This window comes from Dermacentor andersoni, chromosome 2 (assembly GCF_023375885.2).
Source record: "Dermacentor andersoni chromosome 2, qqDerAnde1_hic_scaffold, whole genome shotgun sequence".
Taxonomy (NCBI): Eukaryota; Metazoa; Arthropoda; class Arachnida; order Ixodida; family Ixodidae; genus Dermacentor; species Dermacentor andersoni.
In genome coordinates, this window is record NC_092815.1 from 4,993,875 (window position 1) to 5,021,413 (window position 27,539).

The 27,539-nt window shown below is 47.3% G+C and overlaps 1 protein-coding gene and 1 long non-coding RNA gene across 6 annotated transcripts in view; one reads left to right on the forward strand and one right to left on the reverse strand.

Moving 5' to 3' along the window:
* The window catches only part of LOC126543027 (uncharacterized), a 248,848-nt gene that overhangs the window by 170,388 nt on the left and 50,921 nt on the right, over window positions 1-27,539 (reverse strand). The gene's annotated exons all lie outside the window — the stretch shown is intronic.
* Window positions 11,910-17,677, forward strand: LOC129387875 (uncharacterized). Its single transcript, XR_008615027.2, has 3 exons — window positions 11,910-14,111; window positions 14,687-14,805; window positions 15,895-17,677. It is a non-coding gene; the product is annotated as an uncharacterized lncRNA (long non-coding RNA).

Genomic DNA, 27,539 nt, shown 5'->3' on the forward strand with positions numbered 1-27,539 from the left:
GATCAGTTAGTCGTACCTGTTAAGTACAGGGAAGTCCTTTTGAGTCTGTCATGGAAATGGCTGGTCTGGCCACCTAGGCAAAACAAATCGAAGGAAAGATTGCTTATGGAATACTACTGGCCTGGCTGTTTCAAAGACGTAGAAAACTTCGTAAGGTCATGCGACGCCTGCCAGAGCTCGGGTAAACCAGGAGAAACCTGGAAAGCTCCACTAAAGGTAGTGCCCTTAATTTCAGAACCTTTCAGACGACTTGTGATAGACACGGTAGGGCCTCTACCAAAGACAGTCGTGTTACAGGTACTTGTTTAAAATGCTGTGTCCGGCTACAAAGCTTCCGGAAGCAATCCCTCTGAAAGAGCTCTGCGCCACCGAAGTGGTAGATGCGCTTTTGTCAGTATTCGCATGAGTGGGGTTTTCAGTCGAAATTCAGGCGGATCAGGGGTCAGTATTCACCAGCTCACTGACTTCCACGTTCTACAAGAGTGCGGGGTAAAGTTGATACACAGATACGTTTATCACCCTAAGTCAAATAGTGTAGAAAGGTAGCATTCAGTGTTTAAGCGAGTTTTGCGGGCGCTCTATTACGAGCACAAGGAGGACTGGGAAAATTGTCTTCCGGTCACATTGTTTGCTTTGCAAACGGTTCCTCATGAGGCTACAGGGTTCTCGCCAGCATAACTAGTGTATGGGAGGACACTCCGTTCTCCACTGAGAATGTTGAGAGACGTGGGAGGAAAGAGGAGAGAGTCCAACAGTGGCAGAATACGTGCTAAATCTACTGGAACGGCTAAGTGCAACCCAAGAACTAGTCGAAAAGAACATGAGAGTAGCTCAAAAGAACGCAAAGTTCTATTACTACAAGAATGCGAGGCTCCGTACGTTTAACGCTGGAGACAAGGTAACGACCCTCAAACCTTCAAGAACGAACAAGCTTGACGTTCACTGGGACTGACCCGTTAAAATGTTGCACGAACTTCCAGATACTAACTACGCTCTGAAAATGCTCGGTCGAAGGAAGCAGGTGAGGATATACCACTGCAATTTGATGAAGCCGTACGTAGAGCGAAGCGGAGTCGTTAACTTTACCATCAATGAGCAGGATTACACTAGTACCAAGTTTAACGAGTATAAGACGACCTCCAACTCTGAAATCAGCCTGGAAAAAGTGGTAAAACATTCGGTAAGCTCGCACGCTCTTAGACCCGAGCAGCTAGATGAGCTATGAGGGAATATCTCGAAAGATTCAGCGATCGGCCAGGTAGAAACGAACTAATAACGCATGAAATAGAGCTGACATCAACCGAACCCGTAAGATCAAAGCCTTACAGGGTGTCTCCACGACAGAGATAAATTATGGAGGCCGAGATACAGCGCATGCTAGAATTGGGAGTTATTGAGCGAGCTGAGAGTGACTACACGTCACCGCTAATACTTGTAGAAAACACTAATAAGGACCCTCGTCCGAGTGTTGATTACAGCAAGTTAAATGTCATCACTAGAGATCAGCTGTACCCGATACCCAACATTGAAGTACGAATCGAAAGAGTTGGCGCTTCTAAATACATTTCAACTATAGATCTCTTGCGGGGATACTGCCAAGTTCCCCTTTCAGAAAGTGCTAGCCCCCCGCTATGCCGCATTTATCTCACCTGTAGGCACTTTTCACCCTCTCGCCCTCAGCTTCGGGCTGAAGAACGCGCAGTTTAGCTTCTCTAAGTTAATGTATATTGTCCTAAAAGACTTGCAGCAGTTCGCTTTGCCATATGTTGATGATGTAGCAATTTTTTCGGACAGCTGGAAACAGCACGTATCGCACCGCAAAGAGGCGTTCTCACGGTTGAGGGAAGCAGGCTTAACGATGAAGGCGGAAAAGTGTCGATTTGGCTGATCGCAGGTTACTTATCTGGGCCATGTTGTCGGCCAGGGCACGAGACGGCCGGCCGAGCTGAAAATAGTTATGATTGGAGATTTTTCTCAGCCGCACACGAAAACAGACATTCGTTCATTTTTGGGACTTGTGGGGTACTATCAACGGTACATTCCGAATTACTCGCAAATAGCAAGTCCTTTAACGGACGCTTTCCGAAAGCGAGCACCGAATAGCATGCACTGGGATCAGGACAAAGAGAACGCTGTCCAAGGTTTGAAAACGCTATTGGTTTTTCGTTCTGTGCTTCGTGCGCCAGACTACACAAAGGATTTCATAGTTCAGTGTGACGCAAGTGACAGGGGTATGGGCGTGGTACTTAGTCAGGTCGGCGACGATAATGAGGAACATCCTATCCTCTACTTTAGCAGGGAAGAAGGTTGGGCGTATTGTTGGGATACATGCAAACTGGGATACATAGCGCAAGAATGACACAGGGACAAGCAGGAACACGGGACGAGCGGTCGTCCCGTGTTCCTGCTTGTCCCTGTGTCATTCTTGCGCTATGTATCCCAGTTTGTATCTATCCTCTACGCCAGCCGTAAACTAACTGTAGGAGAGGAAGCCTACAGCGCTTCAGAGAAGGAATGTGCTTGTTTAGTTTGGGCAGCCCAGAAGTTGCCGTGTTACTTGTACGGAGCGAGGTTCATCTTCGAGACCGACCACTGTCCTCTGACGTGGCTCAATCAAATGTCACACAGAAATGGCCACTTGTTTTGATGGAGCCTCCCTCTCCAAGAGCAAAACTTCTCCGTTAGATATAAGAAGGGAAAGTTGCATAGCAATGCAGATGGTTTGAGCAGGCTAATTTGAATTCGTCGTTTAAGGGTCCCGCCTAAATTTTAGGGTTACTAGTGTTAATTGTGTAGAGCGAAGATCCCCTCTCATTTACCAGGACTCCATCCATGCATGATTGCTCAATTTGTCAGCACGAAATTCCTTCAAAAATTGGCGTAGCGAAATGCAGCATTTGTTGTTTCTGCACTTATGCTTTCTTTGAAGCCTAGCGGATCTAAAGTGAGATCCAAGATACGTCATCTCGGCGCAGAGCCGTGTTGTGGGGTTCGCTTCGCAGTTCCCTTTCCTTGTTGGATGTTTTGGGGCGGTGTCATCATTTGACAGCTGGTCGCTGCAAGCGAAGGCGTCCCCCCCCCCCCCTTGCCACCAGCCATTCTCGTCCTGCCAAGCGGTTATGAGCACTGGCGAGTCGAGATATTCTGGGCCATGGAGGAACTGTTAAGATCGGCCTGCAGGGGTACTGAACTGCAAACCTTTCACAGCCCGCTGGGACGAGTCGTTTGGGAGAGCCAACAATGCGCCTCCTGCGGAATGCCAGCGAGTCTAGGCACCTTCGGCGAACCGAGTACTGTTAGTTGATTCGCTGTCGCCTTCACGGTCTACTTGGAGCAAGAGAACTCCTGGAAAAGGGCCTCAGAAGTCGTCAGCCAATGGACAGACGCGGTGGGTAGCTGCGGGGTCAGCTCTGGGATCAAGAGGCGCCAGCTTGGGTCAAGCGTATCAACCCCTGTCTACGACGACCCACTCCCCTCGGTGTGTTCAGTGAAACCAAACTGCGGGAGTGAATTTGTGAACCCTCCCCCTCAAACGCGGGTCGACTACGATGACTTTGGACGCTCCCATTGGACGAAGGTTGAACGGCAGTTTTCCCTCCCCTGGGGATCAAGGGAGGACAGAGGGTTTTTAAGCAGCCGTTGTCGGCTGTTCGGTGTGCTTTCTTTTTTCAGTCATGCTAGACTGATGAAATGTAACGTTCTCCACCGTTCATGCAGATATTGTAAATAAATCCCATATTCCTCGTTCTCGATGAGAACAAGTCCCTCCCTTCAACAACCTCCTTAGCGTGAATGAGTCGGACGACGGCATGGGCCAGCTACCACTTATTTCATGCCCGACCCCAACTCTTACACCGCCCAGAGCTGACGAGTCCCCGCTCGGACTACGGCTGGACCTGGCGCTGACGGTGACGCACAAACAATGACAGCTCACTTCAAGACGAGAACGCCGCCCTACGACTACCGCGAAGGCCAGTCTCCCGATCCTGACAGATTGACCGTCACGAAGAGGCCACTAATTGATGAAAGGGACCATTGTAGAGGACTCTCATCTGGCGAAAAAGGTGGGACGTTGAGGGCGGGATATTCTGAACGGTTCGGCGTTTGTGATTGGCTAGTGAATTCGCTCGACGAGTGAAAGAGGGAAATAAACGGGATAAAAAGCGGATCTGGGCAGCTACGAGAGAAAAGGCTCGGACATGCAAAGACTCTATCATGTAGTGTGCTCCGAGATAGGGAGCCGTTTTTGTAAAGCTCGATCATGTACGTTTGTAGATAAAGCCTTGTCTCATCTCTTGAACGTCACTCCAGGCAGCTGGCACGGCACCATCCACGGAACCTTCGTGGCCGCACGGGCCTTCGACTTTCACAACAATGCACAGCATTACAGACTAGCAAAATCCACTACCAGAAGATGCATACTTGACAACCTTGACATTAACCCTCCATTCCAACATATATACACGCAAACTTCCTCTGCGGAGTGAGCTCCTAGCCAAATAGTTGAGGACGGTATTTCAGATCACAAATTAATTTTCTACTCATTGATTAAAGACACTGATAGGCAAAAAAATGCTTCTGTGATAAAATTTATCAAGGATTTTGCTCGGGCGGTTGATGTGGCCATAATAGACTATTTGGATACTCATCTATACTGTCCTATAAGTAATATAGAGGCAGCATGGAAGCGAATTCGTAAAGTTATTCACCACTGTATCGAGAACTTTGTGCCACTAAAAGCGTTCCGTCAGTGCAGATTAATTCCATGGATCAGCAGAGAAATAATTCAGAGTAAAAGAAAAATAAAACGATGGAGGAAGAAACGTAAAACAGAATCTGAGCAGTTGAGACACCTTAAAGACGATTTGTTATGAAAAGTTAGGAAAGCTAGGAATATTTTTTTTTTTCAACAATGGCCTTGCGGAGTTCATTAAAAACGATCCTTCTAAGTTCTGGCGCTACTTAGGGAACACAAAGGTCGAAGTGTCCAAATTGAATGTCGATGGTGTCATTCAGACAGATCCTTCTAGCATAGCGGAGACCTTTAGCGAGTACTTTCAAAGTGTATTTTCTGAGTATGAAGAATACAAGCCACGAACCACCGCATCGGACCTCCCGCAGGACATTCGGGTAACGCGTGAAGGGTTTTGGTGTTGATTTTAAATGTTGATACGCGCAGAGCTACTGGGCCGGACGGTATCCCGAATCCTATTTTTGAGGCGATATGCCGAACAGATTTCTTGGTACCTAACAGAGCTCTTTAACTTTTCACTGGAATTGGGCGAAATACCTGATGATTGGCGTCTGGCGCGAGTAGTTCCCATACACAAAAAGGGCAGTCGTCTTCTGCCTTTTAACTACCGCCCTATCTCAATGACCAGTCAATGCTGTAAGATGCTAGAGCACGTGATTGCTAAGCACATACAAGGCTTCCTCTTCGAACATAAAGTTTGATAGGTTCATCAGCACGGGTTTAGAAAGGGTATGTCTGCAGTTACACAGCTGGTATCGACATTGCATAATTTGTTTAGTGTTCTTCACATGACTGGCCAAGTAGATGCATTGTTTATGGACTTTTGCAAAGCATTTGACAAGGTACCGCATGATAAATAATTGTTTAGGTTGGAGAGCATTGGACTTCCACTCTTTGATGCTAGGTGGATTTCCGCGTACCTTAATCATAGGCAACAGTTCGTACAAGTGCAGAATTTTTCTTACAGTGCGCTGCCAGTTACCTCGGGAGTTCCACAGGGGAGTGTGTTAGGGCCATTGTTGTTCTTAATTTATATAAATGATTTAACGGAGGTAATACCAAAGGATGTCTCAATCAGATTATTTGCTGATGATTGTGTGGTTTTTAAAACAATCTCGAATGCAAATGACCACGCCTCTTTACAAGCAAATGTTCTGGCAATTCACGACTGGTGCGAGAACTGGGGCACGGAACTGAATAGGGAAAAAAACTGTTCTTCTACGTGTAACAAGGAAAAAATGTCCGAGTACCTTTACTTACCACATTAACGGCAGCACTATAAAGGAGGTTGATAAATATAAGTACCTAGGGGTAACTCTTACCAGTAATCTTTCATGGGGTGCGCACATTTCAGAGATCTGTGCGTCAGCTTTTCAAAAGCTATGTTTTCTTAAGAGGGAACTTAGAAATGCTCCTGTAAGTGTTCGGCTTCTAGCTTATAACGCATGTTACGTCAAAGTTAGAGTACGCGTCTGCGCTGTGGGACCCATATGTTAGAAAGATATAATAAATCTTGAGGGTGTTCAAACAAAGGCTGTACGGTTTATATTCGAAAAATATAGAAGGACGGATTCGCCATCGTCTCTGATGAAACGTAATAACATTACAACATTGGAGATACGTAGAAAAATAAACCGACTTTTGTTACTGCACAATTTTATGTCCGGAAAAATCGCCCTATCTGAATCAAGTTATGTTCAATCTGCTGCTATTAGGAAAACAAGGCACACAGTGGAACATTCACTGAGACCTATTTTTGCGAAAACCAATTTCTACAAATACAGTTTTTTCCCTAGAACAGTTAAAGAGTGGAATGAGTTGCCGCCAAGTGCTATAAAGGCCGAAGACTTTTCGGCAGAACTGGAACGTTTCTTTTGTGAGCAATATATACTTGTAATTGTATAAATGTACGTATTTGCTGCTGGTATAGTTCTGTTCTGTCTGTTTTGGTTCTTCTTGTTTTGTTGAAAATTGCTTCTTCATTGTGTTAGCGCTGTTGCTTTTGCCCCTTTTACTGTTTGCGAATTTATTGCTGTTATTTATTGTTTGTCATTCCGAAAATGCCCCTCCTGCTAGGGCCAAAGAATTGGCCTGCAGTATGGTTAAATAAATAAATAAATAAATAAATAAATTGTATGTGCCACCGCTTCCGCGGAACCCACAGTGTGTAACCAGATGCGGAGAGTGTGCGAGCGCTGCGGCGTCACTACGACCCGACACACTGTACGTAGACGCCCTATGCCTCGCGGCCCCCAAAATGTATTCGCTCTCGCGGCAGTTAACTCCACAGCTGGTGGCTGCGGCCCCTATATGGCCCCCTTTGCAGAGGAGGCAGCCACAGCGCTGGCTCTCACTACCCCCTGAGCCACCACTGCCATCAGCGATTCTAAATCAGCCGCGTACGAGCCGGGTGTACCGACAGACTGGCTGGAATCATCACACGCAAATCCGTAGTTTAATCAGAAGTTACGCTCGTTTGGGCTCCTGCGCACCAGGGCCTGCCAGGCAACGATGCCACCTATACCTGCGCCAGAGGTTTCAAGAACCGGACACAGAGAACACAAGGGAAGGCCGAGGCCTCGCCCGATAGACTCATTACATACCACGACATCCGCCAATACTACAAGTCATCTCGACGCTCTTTACCCCTTCGCATTCGTCCCCACTCGAGGGAATTCTAAACCATATGGAGACAACTGAAGACACACATCATCACTATTTCGTCACTCCTGCAGCAACTATACAGCGATCGATTTCTCCATTTCCTGGCTGTTATCGTTGCGCAGGCCCTTAAGCTAGTTATAACCACATACTTCCAGAATGCCCCGAGCACCCCTCCGCCTTAAGAGTGTGGAGTTCGTGGGGGGCTGCCCGAGGCAGCTCCGAGCCTGGGCCGAAGGACGACGTACTACGCTGCGCCGTGGAGGTGATGGAGCCCTACCGCGAGCAGATGTCTCGGTCGCCTCCCAACCCAGCAGATGCTACAGGGTTTTAATCCGGACAAATGAAGTTTTTCATTCATTCATTGTGCTACACGCACGGTGTTGAACCCATACGTGACACCTTGGTGCGAGGCAGCACGAAGAACGGCGCCCCGACAGCAGCGAAGCGTCTCACAAGGCTGGTGCAGACTTAGTTGCGTATTTCATATGACTACCCAAGGGGGAGCCACACATGCAACTCCACGCTGGCGTGCTGAAGAGCGCGGCCAGTGGCGTTGCAGGCGTCGTACCACAATGGTGCAACATTTAACGATCTGGACCAGAGAGAAACAATGCTCCTCTCTTCATGCAAGGAAGGTGGGCTCCTCAGTCCAGATAGCCATCGGCCTTGGCTGCTTCCCTGGCGTGGACCTCCGCGACCACAACCTACTACTTTTTGCACGAGACCGACTGGTAACCGTCGGCGCTCGGAAAACGCGCCAGCGGGAAATTATCGAGGGTGTTATATACATAACACCACTTTAACCGCGTTGTGGCAGAAATGTGTTCACGACCCCATAAAACTTCCGGCCATGCACTTTTGACCGCAAAGTTAGCCAAGAAAGAAACTATTTTGTCTCAAAGTGTACTACAGGCACATCTTCTTGCTTTCTTCAGATATAAGAAACGTGATGCATGCATCGAGTTCGTGTATGCAGCTTTCATGTTGTACTTAGCAGAAATATTCCCTTATGATACATTCAAACTACACAGCAAAACTGGTGCCAGCTCGAGAGTTGTACATATTTATAGGATATTAAAGTGAAGCTTTCTGTGCCTCTTCTTCCGACTGTCCAGATGCTAGTGTTGCTGTGCCCTAGCTCGCGCGCACCGCTGAGTTTCTTGCAACACCAACAGACGGCGCTCGCCTCCTGGTCTTGCTGTATCACCAAAGCAACGATGATAAGGACAAGCTCGTACAGGCCAGCTACAGTAACGTCGGTGCTATATCGAACGGCAATGCAAACCATAAAATTAGAACTGTCGAAATGGGCGGAAACAAACGGTGTACTGGGGGAACTACAGAATGAGTTCATACCAGGCAGACGCTTAGAAGACAATACTTTTGTTCTAACAGTAGCGCAGAATGTAACTTTATGGAATGCATTTCCAGATATTAGGAGAGCCTACGACACCGTAGACGGGGATTTATGGGATATTCTCAAGCACGAAGGCATAGATGACGCATTCCGTGGAGATGGTTGATGTATAGAGATAGCCGAGCAATATTTGTATGGAGAAATTCTAATGAAGTGGTGGGAATCCAACAAGGACTGAAGCAAGCATGGAGGCACTTTGTCTCCATTGCTGTTCACGCTTTATTTAATGACATCGAAAGACAACTGGAAAACAGTAAATTAGGATTTATCATACACGCGTAATGGTGGACCAATGGTGCAAGAGAAAGTCCCCGCACTGATGTATGCGGACGATATAGTGATGCTAATGGGCAATGATGGTGATTTACAGACACTGGCCAATATGTGTGGCAACGCGACGACAAACTTCGGCCTGAATTGAGCACAGAGAAATCGGGAATTATGATCTTTAATGAAGAGGCGAGTAACCACCTGGTGTCGATTCAACAGCAAGTCATACCCATAGTCAAGCAACATAAATACCTCGGCGTATACATAAACGAAGGAAAGACTTAAGCACCCACCCAGATAATCTGAAAATAAAAGGGAATTCTAAAAGCAGTAGTGGTGCCAGCGCTAATGTTCGCAAATGCCATTCTGCGCTTGATATCTTGTCAGGGATCGAAGTTAACCGCAGATCGGTGGGCCGGTTGGCTTTGGGAGCCCACGACAAAGCCACAAATGAGGCAATGCAGGGTGAGATGGGTTGGGCCTCGTTTAAAGTCAGAGAAGCGCAGAGCAAAATTAGTTTTGAAGAAAAACTCAGGCATGTGGATCAAAATAAGTGGGCAGCTGAAGTGCACAAGCATCGGTACCTGAAAAGCGCGGACACAGAATGGAGGAAGAAGTCAAGGAAGTTGGGAACCAAGTACAGGGTAATTGAAAGTGTAGACAGTGTTAGGAATGGCCGTACGGGGTGACAACGTGCCAGCTATTTCAGCCCGCTGCACGTGTTCCCAACCAACCGGACGGGGCGCACTTCAGAGAACTGCGAATAACCGGCAGCCACGTGGCGCGGGGTCAGCTCAGGAATGTACTACCCGCCAGCGCCACCCTTGACGGAGCAGAGTTCTACGAAGCCCCTCTCACGTCGGCTCCGGACCTTTACACCTGCGTGTGTGTGCAACACGAGTATGTGAGCTCGCCTCCTCCAAAACGGCGGGTCATCTTCAGTGACGTCGAACGCTGACGTCGAACGATGACTGGACGAACGTTTCCGTTTGCTTGGAATCAAGGGGGAAACAAGAGCTTATAAGCAGCGGTTATCGGCTGCGAGTGAGTGCTCGTTGTCGTGCTCGTCGTAGTGAGCTGAGTGCTCGTTGTGTGCTCGTCGTAGTGAGCTGAGTGCTCGTTGTGTGCTCGTCGTAGTGAGCTGTGTGCTCGTTGTCGTGCTCGAAATGTACTAGTGAGCTGTGTGCTCGTAAGCTGTTTGCTGTATGCGTCGTCTTGCGGGCTCCATTTGGGAGTCACGCTAGACTGTCGATGTATGTCTTGTCTAAAATGTAAATACCGCAAATAAATCCTGTTCACCGAGTTCCTCTCTATGACCTTCAACTTCTTCAGATGGTGGCAGCGGCGAGATCGTCCGACGACTCTTACAACAGACAACCAGGAATAATCTAAAATTAAGTGGGAGAAACAGCGAATTGGGTGCAAATAATGGAAACGAAAAAGACCATGGACATTTACAAGCATGAGAAAAAAAGAAATTAGAAGGGAAAATCTGTACGATAACACGAAATGCCTTGCTATTCGAGCCTCGAGCTGGTTGTCTAAGGACAAAAACATACCGGAGGAAATATTCGCAACTAGATGAGACATGCGTATGCTGGAGCGAAAATCCGGAGACCACTCAGCACATCCTAACGGAATGTGAGGGGATCGACCCAGCGAGACCAGTACGCAACGTACAACTTCCAGAAGCGCTTCGATTTGAAGTAGACAGAAGTACCAACCGGTCACCAGTCGAGATAAGCAAGAGACGTTTATAGCATCGGATGAAAAAAATAAACAGGCGAGAGATTGATGCGACCGGATCCGCTACAGGCATAGGTAGTGATTCAAGGGAGATGGAGAAGTTCTGGAGGAAGGGAAAAAAATAAATTTGTATACAAAAACGCTACAATAAAAAGGGTGTATGGCATACCTAAGTAAGCAAAGCGCGCTAGGTGACTTTATCGGCGCTTCGTTTCAAAGGGGATGCCAATAAATCATCATCACCATCATGCTCGCGCGCCCCGCTGGATTTCTTGCAACACCACCAGATGGCCTCGCATGCACGCCCCGATTAAAGCCCCTTGATAATTTGAAAGTAGCGACACTCTCCTCCTCACGGCGCTATCCTCCTCGATTCTCCTCGCCCGCCGGCTGCGCACGGCGCGCTATTCCTCCTGGGCTCCCGCGGACGGGCCGCGGGATTCTATGGAGGCGTGTTATTTTGGGCCAGTTGCGCGCCCCGGTGGGGTTGAAAATATTGAGAAATGCTAATAACAGCATCGATAACGCTGGAGGCAACGTTTATGAGGAGGTTGGTTTTTTCTTAAAGCCGTATGAACCGGATATACCGAGGTAAAGGGAGCTTTGAGGCGAGTTCTATACTCTAGACAATTTTTCAGCCACATGATCAGATGCTTTACTGCATGCGTTTGATCTAGTATTGCTTGTGACACATCCCATTGTGCGTGGCTTATTAAGCGAAAGCCTTAGACCTCTGTTTCAAGGTCCCGTTGTGAGCTACAGAAAATATCACGTGACCGAAGGAAGGCGGGAAGCGAACCAAAGCATGTGCAGCTGGTATAAGAGATGATTAATGATTAGCAAAGTAATGATTGATTAGTGATTGGATTAAGATGAATTCGGGTGTATTAAGGAGGTTTAAGGTGGATTAACGTCGATGAAGGCGCATTAGGGTGAATGAAGTGGATTAAGGTGCATAAAGGAGGGCTAGGTTGGGTTAAGGTCGATGAAGGTGTATTAGGGTGGATGAAGGTGCGTTGAGGTGCATTAAGGACGATTATAGTGGATTAGGGTGGGATAAAGTGCATGAAGGATAAGGGTTGATTAAGAAGGATTAATGTCTATTAAGGAGGATTACGGTGGGCTAGGGTGAATTAGAGTGAATGAAGGAGGATTAGGGTGCATTAAGGAGGATTAGGGTGTACTAAGGAAGATTAATGTAGATTCGGGTGGATTAAGGTGAATTAAGGACGATTCTAGTGGATTAGGGTGGATTAAGGTGAATGAGGGAGCATTATGGTTGATTAAGGAGGATTAAAGTGCATTAAGGATGCTTTGAGTAGATTAAGGTCGATGAAGGTGGATTAGGGTGCATTAAGGAGTAGTTTCGTGGATTGGGTGGATCAAAGTGAATGAAGGAAGATTAAGGTCGATGAATGTGGATTCGGTGGATTAACGTGCATTAGGAGTATTATGCTAGACTAATCGGCCTTAATACTCAGTGAACCCTAATTCAGCTTAGTACACTCTAATCCACCTTAATACAACCTAATCAACCTACATCGCCCCTAATGCACCTTAGCCTATCCTATATGGTCTTAATCCTCCTTTATCAATACTAATCCATCATAATCCGCCTTAATCCACCTTCATACACCTTAATGCTTATTCATGCACCTTAATCCAATTTAATCCTGCTTAATAGTCCCAATCTACCTTAATACACCCTAATCCACCTCTATCAAACATAATCCAGCTCCATGGTCCCTAATCCACCTTAATCTACCCTAATCCATCCTAGTCGGTCTTAATCCTCCTTTATCAACCCTAATTCACCTTAATCCACATGAATCGGCCTTAATATTCTTTTACCCACCTTAATCCTCCCTAATCCTCGTTCATGCACCCTAATCCAGCCTAATCGGTTTTAATACCCTTTCATCAAGCCTTCACCTTAATACACCATAATCCGCCTTAGTCCTCCTCTACCCACCTTAACCTTTATTCATGCATCTTAATCTTTCTTAATGCACTCTAATCAACCCTAATCCTCCCTAATCCACCTTATGTCAATCACTAATGATTCATTAATTAACTTGGGTAATCATTCTCTTATACAGGGGTGGACATGCTTTGGGTCTCCTCTGGCCTTCCTTGGGTCACGTGAAACTTCCAGTTTACAACGCGACCTTGACACACAGAGATCTAAAGGCTTTCGCCTTAAAAATAAAAAAAAAATTCAATGTTGACAAGCTAACGCTCATCACCTGCAATACCACGGGTATACTTGCCACTAAATTTTTCAGGGCGCAAAGCAGAATCTATAATGCTGCACTTCCAACTGAATAACAACAGCGACGTGCGAGGTGATGGAGCCGCCCCAGAATATTAAGCATACTGAGGACAACCGCAATAAGAAACGCTGGTGAGCAGTCCGGAAGAATGAAAAAAAAATGCAGCATTACGGGATGCTTTGCTACGAGCTATAAGAAAGAAGCCTCAGATCGCAAACAACGCTGTTCTCTGTCGGAACAAAGTTCTTTCGGCCAATGGCATGCAGCCTCTGCTTCCTGCGCAAGCCGTCACGCTTTCCTTGTGGAATCAAAAAACGGCATAACCATCTTGAGGCTTTTTGCTGCAGTTATATGTGCAAAAGCACGACATGGCGCTAGCACATAGAGCAGGAAACATAGCGTACAACGCTCGCTACGCCGAGCTAAAGCGCCGAGCCAGCCGTGCTCAGGAGGAAAATGGCGCGAACGAAAAAGAAAAACACAAGCAAAACTCAAGATCCGCGCGTTTCCAAGGGCAACGGCAGGGAGACCAATCGTCGTGCTGAAAAACGGGGGCAAAACTGGTTGCCGCCGGGGGAACGCACAAGGGGCGAGGAGGAGGCGAGGAGGTCACGCGGCGGCGGCAGAGTTCAAAGCGTGTCGCTACTTTCAAACTATCAAGGGACTTTAGCCCCGATCCCGGCCGGCGACGCCACGGCAGCGTTTCATAGTTTGTGCGCATGGCTCGTGCTGTGCTTGCTTTCCTAAACGACAAAAATGCAGGCGCTGGACTGTGATGGTGCAAACATTACAATCGTCCGTAGCCCGATGAGAGCGCTGGCGTCTCAGCATCGTGCTGGCCACGTATACAGAAGGAGCACGTAAACACACGGCAGAAAGATGGCTCCAAAGCGTGCAGTCAGCGTCGAGGACACTCGGCCCCGAAAGAAGCGTCGCGCAGGACAGGAGCGTCTTCGCTACGCAGCGAAATGTTGTACAGACAGCGAATGTATGTATAGAAGGTATTCATACAATTATAATTATTTAAATTACGTGCAGCCCCATAATTCAATTACGGTTTATCACCTCCATGCCGTGTGCCATGTGAGAGAGTGATAATGCTCAACCAGCTCAGAGATTATGAACAATGACGCCCAACAACGCCTCAAGCAAACACGTCTCCCTGCGTGTTCTGTGCACTAAGCAAACAAACAGCAGCGGTGCACGCAAGGTAACGTTTAACATCAACTCACCACTCTCGTATTGGACTAAACGCTGAAGAAATTACGCATTCGCCGCCAGCATCAGCGCTAATTATTGGCAATCAGAGCAAACTGTATATAAAGCTTAGCTTGCATCAACTCCCACAGTGCGTTGGATGGGCCAATGTTCATAACTCGTGTTGTTCCAGAGGCCTCGAGTGAGCTTAGCCAGAAGTCCTTCGGGAACGATGCGTGGGAACACACACAAAGGGTCTGCACACAGCCTGCATCGCCAGCAGTGGCGCTCGTGGCCACACTTTGACGGTCACCGGACGGCCGGTTTTCGGGCTGCGCACGGCACTGACTTTCTTTTCTTTTCCAGGGGTAACGAAAGATGAACTTTCCCACGAACCAGGCCACAACGTAAAAGAGGCAACGTCGACGACTGGCGTAACGAGGTGCCGGGCAGCTGCATTTCTCAAATGCGGAAAAACGCGCCGTGTAAGTCCGTTACAGTATTCCAAGGACATCCATGCAACCCTTCTGGGAGCGATTTCCCTCCTTATATACAGCCGTGTTATGCTCCCATTCTGCATTATAAATTTGAAAAATACATGAAGCAGCAGATGCACAGTTTACGCTACCATTAATACTGTTCATACAAGCCGCTTGCGGCCTTCTTGTAGACGCCGGGAAAAACAGATGGGTTGTGTGTGCAAGGTGTAACTCTTCGTTGAATCTCGTGTCGCCGACAATGTGCCTACTCTATGCATACTTTTTCCATTCTTTGTAGGTATACCCACCTATTTTTCGTCCTTGCTGCGCAAAAAAATACCAATGAAGAACCGTTATCTTAAAATATCGTATGCATCGATCCGCACTTTTAAATGCAAGTAACGGCTTGATTAGCTAGGCCACTTTAACACAGAACTGCCGCAATGACAAGCGCGCCTATGTTCGGCAGTTTCCTCGAAGACTTGGGTGCAGTCAGAAAGACCAGTTTCGAAATGTGAAGAACAGCCGGACCCAATTTGCCCGCGAAACAGTTTTAGCCAAACTTGGTCTCCAAATGTCGCTTTTGGAAGCCATAAAACACTAAACATTTTGAACGCCTCTACAACAAAATTCACTACAACACATTCGCTTGTACTAAGGGACGCCATGAAGCGGTGCCACCACTGTCCTCCGCAGACGCCACTCGGTAGGGCTCTGCGCGATCAGCTCCAAAGGCAGCGCTAGAGACGAATTTGACGAGCGTGCCCATGTCAGCAACAGAGGAGGAGATCTGCGACGGCTGACGTCTCGGTTTATGGCGACGTGATTGCACATTAGTAACGGACGACTACAGGTACCTCGTCTTCTGTGGAGGATACGAATGTCAGCGGAGCCAAATTAATGCTTTAGCATTAGGAGTGTAAATGTCGCAAAAAATTGTACGCATGCGTGTGCGTACATGTGTGGTGTGTGAATGAAGTTGGTCACGTGGCTGAGATAGAGAGCGGGCGGGAAAGCTTAGAAGTGTGTGTGTGTGCGTGTATGTGTCATATATATACGCAGCGCTCGCACAGGAAGGGTCGTCACTGTCTACAGGTAACAAGGCCTACCTACCACCACACCCAGAGACCTCCTGTTATTGTCGCCTCCCCACCTCCGAGCCATCCACAGATTCTTGGAGTTTGTGGAGGCGACCGGGATCACCGCCCTACCGATAAGCCCACTCACCCCGCCGGCCGCTGCCTTCGCCACCTTCATCATCGGCATTCTCCATGAACGGACGAGACTCGTGCTGCTTTTCCTTCCCTTCATCTTTATTTCCCACTTCCCCTACGCCGTGCTCCCTATTGGGCTGCAGAAATAAGCGTCATTTCCCACATTAAACCACTACTACTACTACTTATATAAATAGAGACTTGTAGGTTGAGGACGCACGTACGAAAAAGACGATGCTGTATTTCCTACGTTTCGGTCGGGGTGCGGCATTCGTCAGGGAATACATGTTTAAACGTAGAAAATAAAGCATCGTTTCTTTTTTTTTTTTTTTCGTACGTGCGTCTTCAACCTACAAGTGCCTGTTCAACTACCGGATCCTTTCACCTTATATATATAGTGCAACTGACGGTGGTCCTTGCACTTCACTCCTCCAAGAAGCAGGGCGTGTGTAGAGTGGGCTCCCGAACAACACTTTGTAATGTGGTGAACGCGGTTCAAATCGTGGATTAGGTACCTGAAAGAGGTGCGACGTAATCTTAACGCATTTCTCTTACATTTACCGCTAAATCGCCGCTGACGTTTCTTTTTCTTTTTCATGCGTAAGCATTTCTATGCCTACCCAAACATTAAACCTGTCCGCCACGTAAGACAAGCCACTGTAAAGAAAATAATGTATAAAACATTGTTGCTATGAAGTTTTTGATGAAATATTTGGTGATGGTGGAATAAAAGCCACCTCTAGAACCAGATGTTGAGCAGACTTGGTGCATTGTAGACATCGGGAAAATTCCGATTTTGCGAAAATTTTATGCCAAACACTCCCCATCCCTGATGCGTTTCGGTGGTCGCGGGATGTGCCTTCTGTTGGGGCGTTCCTTCACCGACCAATATGCCACCGATATCTGAGGGCTCATGTGCTTCACGTCACGCAACACAGACCGATAAGCGGTCAATACTTGGTAAGGAAGACAAGGAGTGATGAGGGGTTATATGGATCTCATCACGGTTGACAGTGGTTCGACGCGGATGCATAAGGTGCTAAAGAACGAAAAGGGGTTAGAATGGTTGGATCAATTAGGATAATGTTAATAAGCCTTGATAAAGGTTGGTAATGGGCGGATAAAGTCCGATAAAGTTGACAAGGACCGATAAGAGTTGATACCGGTCGGATAATGTCCGATAAGGTTGATAAGGACGGGTAATGGTTGATGAGGATCGGATCGATAGCGTTAAGTTTGATAATGACCGATAAGGGTTGATAAGGATGGGATCAAATGCGATAACTGATAATAACCGATCAGGGTTGATAAGGGTCGGACTTCGTCCGATAAGTTTGATAACGACTGGATAAGTGTTGATAAGCTTTATACTGCTCGGATCAAGTTTCACATCACTGATAATGACACCGAGCTGCGGGGAGATGAGCACAATGCTTGCGCACACTTACACAACTCCCAGAGGGTTTTGCGCGTGAACTTCTTTAAAGGGACACTAAAGGTTACTATGGAGTCAAGTTAAAGTGATAAACCAATGCTCTAGAACGTCTAAGGCGTCAATATAATCGCAAACAGAGCTTTAGTAAACAAAAAATTGAGGTAAATGCATGACACGAGTTGAGACCCCCCAGCGACATTCTGGTACTAGCCAGATGACGAAGGCAATCCACATCATAACTTGTCACTAGTACTCAAATACTCGTATTAAAAAGATGATTTCATTAGGTTATAAGACGGAAGAAAATGCTACTTGTCTACTTCTATCTGATTCTAAGAAAAAATAACATTTTCACGTTACCCTTCAGTATAGTATGGGTGGTCGAAAGGTTTCGTTTTCGCTCGACTATGCGCGCTCGGCTATACGCGCTTTGGAGTTTCAGTTGTTTCGTTATCGCGTCGTGCTGCGCTGGTTCTGCTGGCTCGCGAAACTTGCATTTGGAACAAGCAGCGAGAATGCCACGTCCATGTGAAGTCGTGGGATGCGCGAACGGTCCGCGGAACTCGGCCAAGGGCAGTTGCAGCGGCGAATCCAACGTTACTTATCACTGTGCCAACGAGTGAACCTCTCCGTTCGAAGTGGTTAAGTGCCGTACCTCTGCCACAGCGCGTTGGCAAACAGCCGAAAAATCGCACAGTGTGCTCGCTGCCCTTTCGTCCAGAGGATTACGAGTTCAACGCCGACTTACTGAAGTCGTGTGGAATGCCTTTCGAAGCAATACTTTCCCGTAGCGCTGTTCCGTCGGTCTTGCCTGCATTCTCCGAAGCGCAAGAACAACTGCAGGTCGAAGACGGGGCGGTGAGTGCGGCATTTGGTTTTCACGAAGGAAAAGCTACAAATGTGCGAATAAGTACAGCCATGACATACAGTTGCCGTCGTAGTAGTACGCAACGACGCCGGCAGCGCGAGCCCTCAGCAGCAGGTCACGTTCATCAGCGCTTAAATCGCCGAAGTCGTGCCCAGCGTCGCGAGCCAATGTGTCGTTGTCAGGGTCGTTCATTGCAACGAGCGTCAAAGTTGGCATCATAAAATAAAGAACCAAGTTATCGTCGCGCGCTTTCCCTTCCGCTAGCCACCATAGTTCAGCTTTCGCGCTGCTGTCGGCTCTGTCCTGGCTGTTTCTGGCCGCGCGGTTGCGTTTTGCGCAGAAATGCCGTAGCACCGTCTGCGAGCGCCGTTTTATTCACCGACGGCGCAACGTCACTATGAGACCATGATGTCACCACTCCTCGATCGGAGAACGGGCGATTTGAACTGCGCTAGAGGTACGCGAACGCTTCAGAACGCATTTTCTCTTAAAATAAGTCTCTTCTTCGCATGAAACAAGCGTTTCGAGGTTTCTGGGATGGTATTTCAACAGTGCCCGATGACTTATTAACCTTTAGTGTCCCTTAAACAGCCTGCAAATGAACTAAGCATTTTCAGTCGCAAGGGAGGCCACAGCTGAAATGGGCGATGTGCAGGTTTGTTTCGCGTCGCTCCCACCATTCGCAGCTGAGCATACCGTCCGCGAACCTCGGCGATAAGGTCGGCTGCAGTCGCATTTTACATCAAACAAACGCCTGCACAAAAACGTTAGCTACCTATTTTACTAAGCCTCTCTCGAATTGATTTTAAATAAACTTTTTTGTTGCCTAACGTACTTAGCAGCATGCTATGTCGTTAGCGGTACGCGGCTTCTATAACGAAGTGAAATGGATAACGAATGATCTTCGAGGACTGAGTTGCACTTTGCTATAAAGGCGTTTGACTGTACTCAGATATATCGCAGCAAGATTTTGAGATCGCATATCTCGAAAGTTGGTGCTACTCTGTAGCGTCTCTACTAAGCAGACGTGACTTCACTACTGCTCTCCTTCAATTTCGCAATTACAGCGTGTGCCCTAATGTTAGTAATTAAAAGTTAATTAGTACGCTCTAGGTAATTGTAGAAATTGTGTTTTAGCTGTTAATGTCCACCTAGCCACATATCTGCAGAAATGGCAGCTGCCCATAGATACGACATTTTAGACTAGAAGCATTGAAAAACGTGATGTTCCTGTTCTAACAGCCTTCTAAAAAAACTAAACCACTCACGAACTTTACATTTTGAGGTAATGCGACTGTCAAGTGCACCGTGGGGAGATCGGAACTCAAGCTCTGTGAAGGAAACAAACGCGGTGGCTCGAGGCGGGAGCGTTGGAAGCCGGCGGACAGCGAGCCCCTGCCGACCGAGACGTCCGTGGCGACGTGCGGAGAGCGGTACCAGCTGCTTCTGCAGTGTTCCAGACGCCGCCTAACCCGCGGGTGCCCCCGGTCCGTGAGCTGCCGCACCCGAGCTGTGCCGAGCAGCGTTCCAGTCTGGCACAGCGCAGTCTGGCGGCTGTGCTCCTCACTGTTACGGTTGGCGTGTAACACCTCGGGCAAAAAGGATGCTCAGCCACCATGCTTCATCGAAACGAAGAATGGATTCCTAATTTGCTATGGTTGTCTCGAGGGGTTACCGGTCTGGCAGGTGCCCCGCAGTACTTACAGGTCCCTTCGTGTGTGTGCATGACTAAGCGAAACGAAGAATGGATTCCTAATTTGCTATGGTTGTCTCAAGGGGTTACCGGTCTGGCAGGTGCCCCGCAGTACTTAGAGGCCCCTTCATGCGTGTGCATGACTAAGCGAAACGAAGAATGGATTCCTAATTTGCTATGGTTGCCTCGAGGGGTTACCGGTCTGGCAGGTGCCCCGCAGTACTTACAGGCCCCTTGGTGTGTGTGCATGACTAAGCGAAACGAATGGATTCCTAATTTGCTATGGTTGCCTCGAGGGGTTACCGGTCTGGCAGGTGCCCCGCAGTACTTACAGGCCCCTTCGTGTGTGTGCATGACTAAGCGAAACGAAGAATGGATTCCTAATTTGCTATGGTTGTCTCGAGGGGCTACCGGTCTGGCAGGTGCCCCGCAGTACTTACAGGTCCCTTCGTGTGTGTGCATGACTAAGCGAAACGAATGGATTCCTAATTTGCTATGGTTGTCTCGAGGGGTTACCGGTCTGGCAGGTGCCCCGCAGTACTTAGAGGCCCCTTCATGCGTGTGCATGACTAAGCGAAACGAAGAATGGATTCCTAATTTGCTATGGTTGCCTCGAGGGGTTACCGGTCTGGCAGGTGCCCCGCAGTACTTACAGGCCCCTTCGTGTGTGTGCATGACTAAGCGAAACGAATGGATTCCTAATTTGCTATGGTTGTCTCGAGGGGTTACCGGTCTGGCAGCTGCCCGCAGTAATTAAAGGCCCCTTCGTGTGTGTGCATGACTAAGCGAAACGAAGAATGGATTCCTAATTTGCTATGGTTGTCTCGAAGGGTTACCGGTCTGGCAGCTGCCCGCAGTAATTAAAGGCCCCTTCGTGTGTGGGTGCATGACTAAGCGAAACAAAGAATGGATTCCTAATTTGCTATGGTTGTCTCGAAGGGTTACCGGTCTGGCAGCTGCCCGCAGTAATTAAAGGCCCCTTCGTGTGTGTGCATGACTAAGCGAAACGAAGAATGGATTCCTAATTTGCTATGGTTGTCTCGAAGGGTTACCGGTCTGGCAGCTGCCCGCAGTAATTAAAGGCCCCTTCGTGTGTGTGCATGACTAAGCGAAACGAAGAATGGATTCCTAATTTGCTATGGTTGTCTCGAAGGGTTACCGGTCTGGCAGCTGCCCGCAGTAATTAAAGGCCCCTTCGTGTGTGTGCATGACTAAGCGAAACAAAGAATGGATTCCTAATTTGCTATGGTTGTCTCGAAGGGTTACCGGTCTGGCAGCTGCCCGCAGTAATTAAAGGCCCCTTCGTGTGTGTGCATGACTAAGCGAAACAAAGAATGGATTCCTAATTTGCTATGGTTGTCTCGAAGGGTTACCGGTCTGGCAGCTGCCCGCAGTAATTAAAGGCCCCTTCGTGTGTGTGCATGACTAAGCGAAACGAAGAATGGATTCCTAATTTGCTATGGTTGTCTCGAAGGGTTACCGGTCTGGCAGCTGCCCGCAGTAATTAAAGGCCCCTTCGTGTGTGTGCATGACTAAGCGAAACGAAGAATGGATTCCTAATTTGCTATGGTTGTCTCGAAGGGTTACCGGTCTGGCAGCTGCCCGCAGTAATTAAAGGCCCCTTCGTGTGTGTGCATGACTAAGCGAAACGAAGAATGGATTCCTAATTTGCTATGGTTGTCTCGAAGGGTTGCCGGTCTGGCTGGCGCCCCGCAGTGCTTACAGGCCCCTTTGTGTGGGTGCAACTTAAGGAGAACGCTTTCCGCGAACCAACGTCGCCTAGAAGAAAGGATAAGCGCCTACGATCCCCAAGGCCCGCGAGTTGCCACCAGCCGAGGCAAGCTCGTGAAAATCACCTGGGAGAGGGGATCAGTCGCCCATCTACAACCAGACGCCCTTTCCGCGAACCAACGACGCGCGAAAGAGAACGGATCCGCCGCCTATCCCCGATCAAGACTCCGTGGTTTGCCACCTGCGGAGGCGGGCTCGTGAAAGATCACATGGGAGAAGGAATCAACCGCCTACGATCCCGGACCTGCGTGTCGCCACCTGCGGAGGCGGGCCCATGCAAGCTCGCCGAGTAGAAGGGATCCGCCGCCCGAGAACCATGCAGAAACGTGTCGCATCCAGCAAGGGAAACTGACGACGGAACCCTCTCGGCACGGCACTGCTTTAACCCGTTTATTCTCGTGTGTGGCCACACTAACCGCCGTTACGCAGCTCGCTTTCTTTATATTATTTTAACGTTCTTTCGATTTCTTTATAAATGCTCACTATATAACAAGGTTCTCAAACTACTTCCGCATCGCTGCGCGCTACCAAAAGTGCCGAACAGTTTATAAACGCCACAGTGGCAAATGTGTCAAGTCAGTGAGAACAGCTAAGCCTTCGTTTTTCGGTCCGTTTATAGGCGTCACGTGACACACTTACAAAGTTTATAACACCCCTATATACTTTGATTCGGGTTTACGTTGACTTCGGTTGGTCAACATTAATTCGGAGCCCCGTGCAGATTCGAGGTATAAAACACTTTTACTTATTGATTATCCACTATTATTCTTACAGTGTTGTGTATACTTGTTTTGGAAACAGTATACACTGTACTACAGCTCTTCCGACGCGACAATAAAAGAACCGACTGCTTTTGTTTCATTTTCACTCTGGCTGGTTTCACTGTCAGGCGTAATCAATATAAATTCTTGCCAGCTGGGGCCGGCATGGCTGAGCAAGCTAAATATATACAGGGTGTTTCGGCTAACTTTAGCCAGAGTTTAAAGATATGCCCATCCACTCTAACACGACGCGACCAAATGCATGTTGCTCACTTTTGTACGTAGTGTGTCAAGCTATATTTTGTATTTCGCTTAATTAGATAATTAGTTAAGATTAATTAGCCAACTTCTGAAGCAACGAAGCTAGGAACATAAATTCCAATTAGAAAGTTCCAGAACGGTTTGCAACCCTTCCGTTTAAATAGTTTCTAACTTCCTATTCTAGGAATTGGTGTGCTCCCGCTTACTGCATGCAGGTGCCCGCAAAATACAAAAAATATACCACGTGACATGTCCGCTTGCGCGCGGTGATTTCTGCGCTCCGAAATGCTCCGCGTAAAAACTAACATAGCATTTAGCCGGGTGCGCTGCCGCTGCGCCTGCTTATCGCTATCACGAACCGCCGCGAGGGAAGCACATCGGTGGCGTAAATCGCACAGCCAACGACTGCGTCACTGCCCTGTCGCGTTTTATGCGGCAGCACACCCTGCTAGCTGGTACGTTCGTTTGTGCAAGAAATGTTTGGGAACGCTGCAATCACGGCGCGGAAGCGGGCATGTCATGTGTGTTTTTTTTCTTTATTTTGCGGGCATCTGCAGTAAGCGGGAAAGCACTAATTACTCGATAGAAAGACAAACGGGCGTTTTGCAAACCACCCTGCAACTTTCTAATTGCATTTTTTCGTAGCTTGGTTGCTTCAGAAGTTGGTAAAGCAATCTGAACTGATTATCTAATTAAGCGAAATACAAAAGATAGCGTGATACACTACATACAAAAATGAGCAACATGCATTCGGTCGCGTCGTCTTAGAGTGCATCGGTATATCTTTAAACTCTGGTTAAAGTTAGCCGAAACACCCTGTATATGGCCTGTTATAGTGGTCGAGTCGGTACTAATCGTGTCTCAGATAATTGTAGTTCTTTCTAGAGGGGTTATGCCCGAGTCGTTTAGCGGAAATACACAAAACAGAGTTGAAATGCCGTTTGTAGTTAAGTACAGGGGTGCACCGCCACCTTTTGTTTTTACAGGCAGCTGTTGTTCCACCAGTCCTCCGAAGTGCACGAAGTCGGAATTAAGGTGGACACCGTTCAAGAACTTGGTTCGCGAAATCAATCAGTGACCGACTGCCTTGGGCAGTCGAAAGAGAAAGCAATATCGGAACGCGCGTCACATTTTTAATCTAGTTGTAGCCGTAGCCATGCCGTTGTAGCCATAGCCAAATACATCAATGTACTTTCTTTTTCGAGTGCGCTTGCAAGTTCATTTGTCCACAGAACCGAATAACCCTTTGATAAACTGAAGCTAAAGTACTGAATTAATGTACCAGTTTCAAGCATGATAATTCACCCATATTTCGTACCTGTTGGTTCCAAATGTTCCTGCTGTTCAGTTTGGTTTACCTGACGACATTTATTTTTGTAGTAGTGAAGCGGTGCATCACGTTCATGCAGAAAAAGAATGCATAATTTCTAATAGCCTCATGTCTTTCATGCATTTGCTTGTGAAACCAGCAGTGTGATCTCTTCTAATGTATTAATGAGCGCACAAATGTTCTCATTTGTGACCTTAATAATACTTAAGCTGTTGACATGCATTGTAGTTAGGCAGACATCAATTTTATGGAGAGTAGCAATATTTATTTACCATGCTGCTCAGCACCCTAGAACAAAGAATGTACATTTGCATGTGTTGTGTAGTCACAAACCATTACAATATATATGTCACACCTTTTCGTATTTTATAGTGCAAAACTGTGCTTCTTCAATTTCTGATGCAGCCAAAATTTCTGTTCCAGACATGCAATAATGAGGACGGCGCCAGTATAAAGCAACAAACTCCACGCACTAAAGAGAAGTTGCTGCCTGCTACAACAAGGTCGTTGTGATGACTTTGGCTGTTACTACAAGGTAAACAACACGTGCTTCAGAAATAAACATGCTTGATATATGCTGTATTGGCTTGCTAGCCTTGAGATACATGTAATATGTTTGTAGCAGATGATATGAACGTTTGTTTGTATTTACAGTTCAGCATAATTGGTTCGAACATAAAAGAAATCACTACATGACTTTGGATAATCTCTGCTGCATCTCATGTGTCACTGTTCTGCCTCAACAGAGTCTGTGCCAAGCACACCTTGGTCATCACGAGAGCTCCCATCTACACCAACAGGAAGGGGCTGAAGCAGAATTTGCAAGGCTTTACACCACGAACAAAGAAGTCGTTCCAGAAGTATTTGGATGAGACATCACGTCTACAGATGACTGTGTCAAGAGTGAAAAGAGCCTCTGCCATCATTCGACCAGCAGGGATATTGGCCGAGTCATCCAGGCACCTCGACAACAAAAATTGTGTGTCTTCAGATGTACCTGCAGCCTCTGAACAAGCACAGACGACGCTGGCCAAAAGAGTTTTGTCAGCTTGCCCTTCCTTGATGAGCTTCCTGGCCTTGTCAAATACCATTTGTGCCAAGTATAATTTTTTTTCAATGAATGCAAGCTTTTTCATTCCACATGCTTGTTAAAGATCATTCCTCTTCCTCATCCAAACATTAAAGGTCAACCAATTCTTTGCTCATACTTAATACCAGTCACTGTCTAATAGCCTAACATATGTGTAGCAGTATTTTCTAGTGTACGTTGCCATGTGCAATTCCTCTCCTGAAATAGCTGATGCGGCAATGGCGTGTGTCTTGCATTAACATTTGCACTGTGTGCTATGTAGCATTAAACTTTTCTTAATGTTTTTGGCTTTCAGTGCTTGCAAGGTAGAGTGGCTGCTTTCTTGAATGCAAGCTTTCTCATTCTCCTATTTAATTCCTAGTCATGTTCAGAATTGCTATTCTTGCTCGACAGCCTGTGTTTTTGCGCAAGCTACATTGAAGTGATCTATTGCAGAATCTTGTTTCGCTGCTGTCCGACTTGGTACTCGTCACCGTGTTACGTTTCTCGTATCTGGGAGCCTGGTCAGTTCCATTGGGAAACAGTCCCTCGAGGCAAGCACCTGCTCCTGCAGTCCGCACAGTGACATAGACTCCTAATTTACACGCACCGTGATTGGTGCTCCCCATTCCGTCCTTTCCTGCTGCTGCCGTGTGCAAATTTTGCTTGTGGCCTTCCTTGACCATGATTTGGCGTCAACGGAGACTATCATACGTGATTACATGGTCCGAAGTGTATGAAGTTGATATCCACATGGGTGGAAAGGCCTGCAAAAGTGGCTGCAAAATGGTGATGCCCACAAAACCGACCATGCCCATATTTAGAGAATGTGGGACACCAAGTGTGAGTTACATATTAGTGGCACGCGAAAGAACAAAAAAATGTGCAGGCTAGAAAGGAGGTAACGCTGAAATGCTGGGTACTTCGTGTCACTATGTTGGCTGTGGCAGCAGATGCTTGCGTCCCCCAATTGCTTTGCAATGCAAGTTGCTCATCTTCAGTGGCGACTGTCAGTGCAAACAGGTAGGACACACTGTTCAATCTGTTTGCGCTGATGGTTGTTGCTTGTTACCAGACTACCATGTGCAACGAAGGCAAGCACTATGCCTGCAGTCGGACGGGTGAATGTGCCGTAAGCGACCTGTGTGTGTGTATGCTCACTGTTGTCATGTGTATCATAGCCAATGTATAGTGTATGGTGCCAATGCATTATGTTAGAGGTATGCTGAAGTGATTTGATTCCATAGCCTCATTTCAATACTGTACCACTTCGTCATGGTTGCCGTGTTACATCTCTCGGATATGGTGGCCTGGTCAGTTGCATTTGGCACGATTTTGAACCGTTATGTGACTGGACATTGACACATTTAAAGAAGAAAGACACCCCACACGAACACATTATACAAGAATTCCACGCTTTACAGGAGAAATACCAAAATTACATGGAATTTTACACCGATGGCTCTAAAACAAATAATCACGTGGGTGTGGGGGCCGTATCGGAACATTGGGAAATAAGCATTCGATTACCACAACATGCCTCTGTGTACACAGCCGAAGTATACGCAATATGGACTGTAGTTAAAAAGAGCATCGCTGACAAACACGAAAACACAGTAATATACACTGATTCATTAAGCACACTGAAGGCCCTACACGTGAAGTCCGAATGTGAACCCCTGATAGGGGACATTTTAAACATGGTAACATTAAACAAATACGGCCGGTCAATTAGCTAGAATAGCAGCTTGGGCTTGTTGGTTTTCCATCCTGCTAGTAACAGCGCAAAATGTAGACAAGAGACGAGACAAGAAGACACCACAAGCGCTGACTTTCAACAATCTTGTTGTTGTTGTTGAAAGTCAGCGCTTGTGGTGTCTTCTTGTCTCGTCTCTTGTCTACATTCTGCGCTATTGCTAGCAGGACGGTCAATTAGGTTTTGCTGGGTACCGAGCCATGTCGGTATACCGGGTAATGAAGCAGCGGATAGGTGTGCATCAATGGCAGCGCACAAATACATAACAAACACGGCGCTTCCATATCGGGATAGTATCACGGCGATTAGGAAGGCCTTGACGTCCAAATGGCAACAGACATGGGACCATTGCTTAAGCAACAAGCTACGTCTTACTAAACCCATAATTGGTGAGTGGAAGTCGTACACTCACCAGCAACAGTTCTATGAGGTTATCCTGTGTCGACTTCAGATTGGACACACACATTTAAGACACAACTTTCTCCTCCGAAGAGAAAACCTGCCAACTTGCGAAAAATGCAATCAACGATCTTACAGTAACACATATACTTATAACATGTCC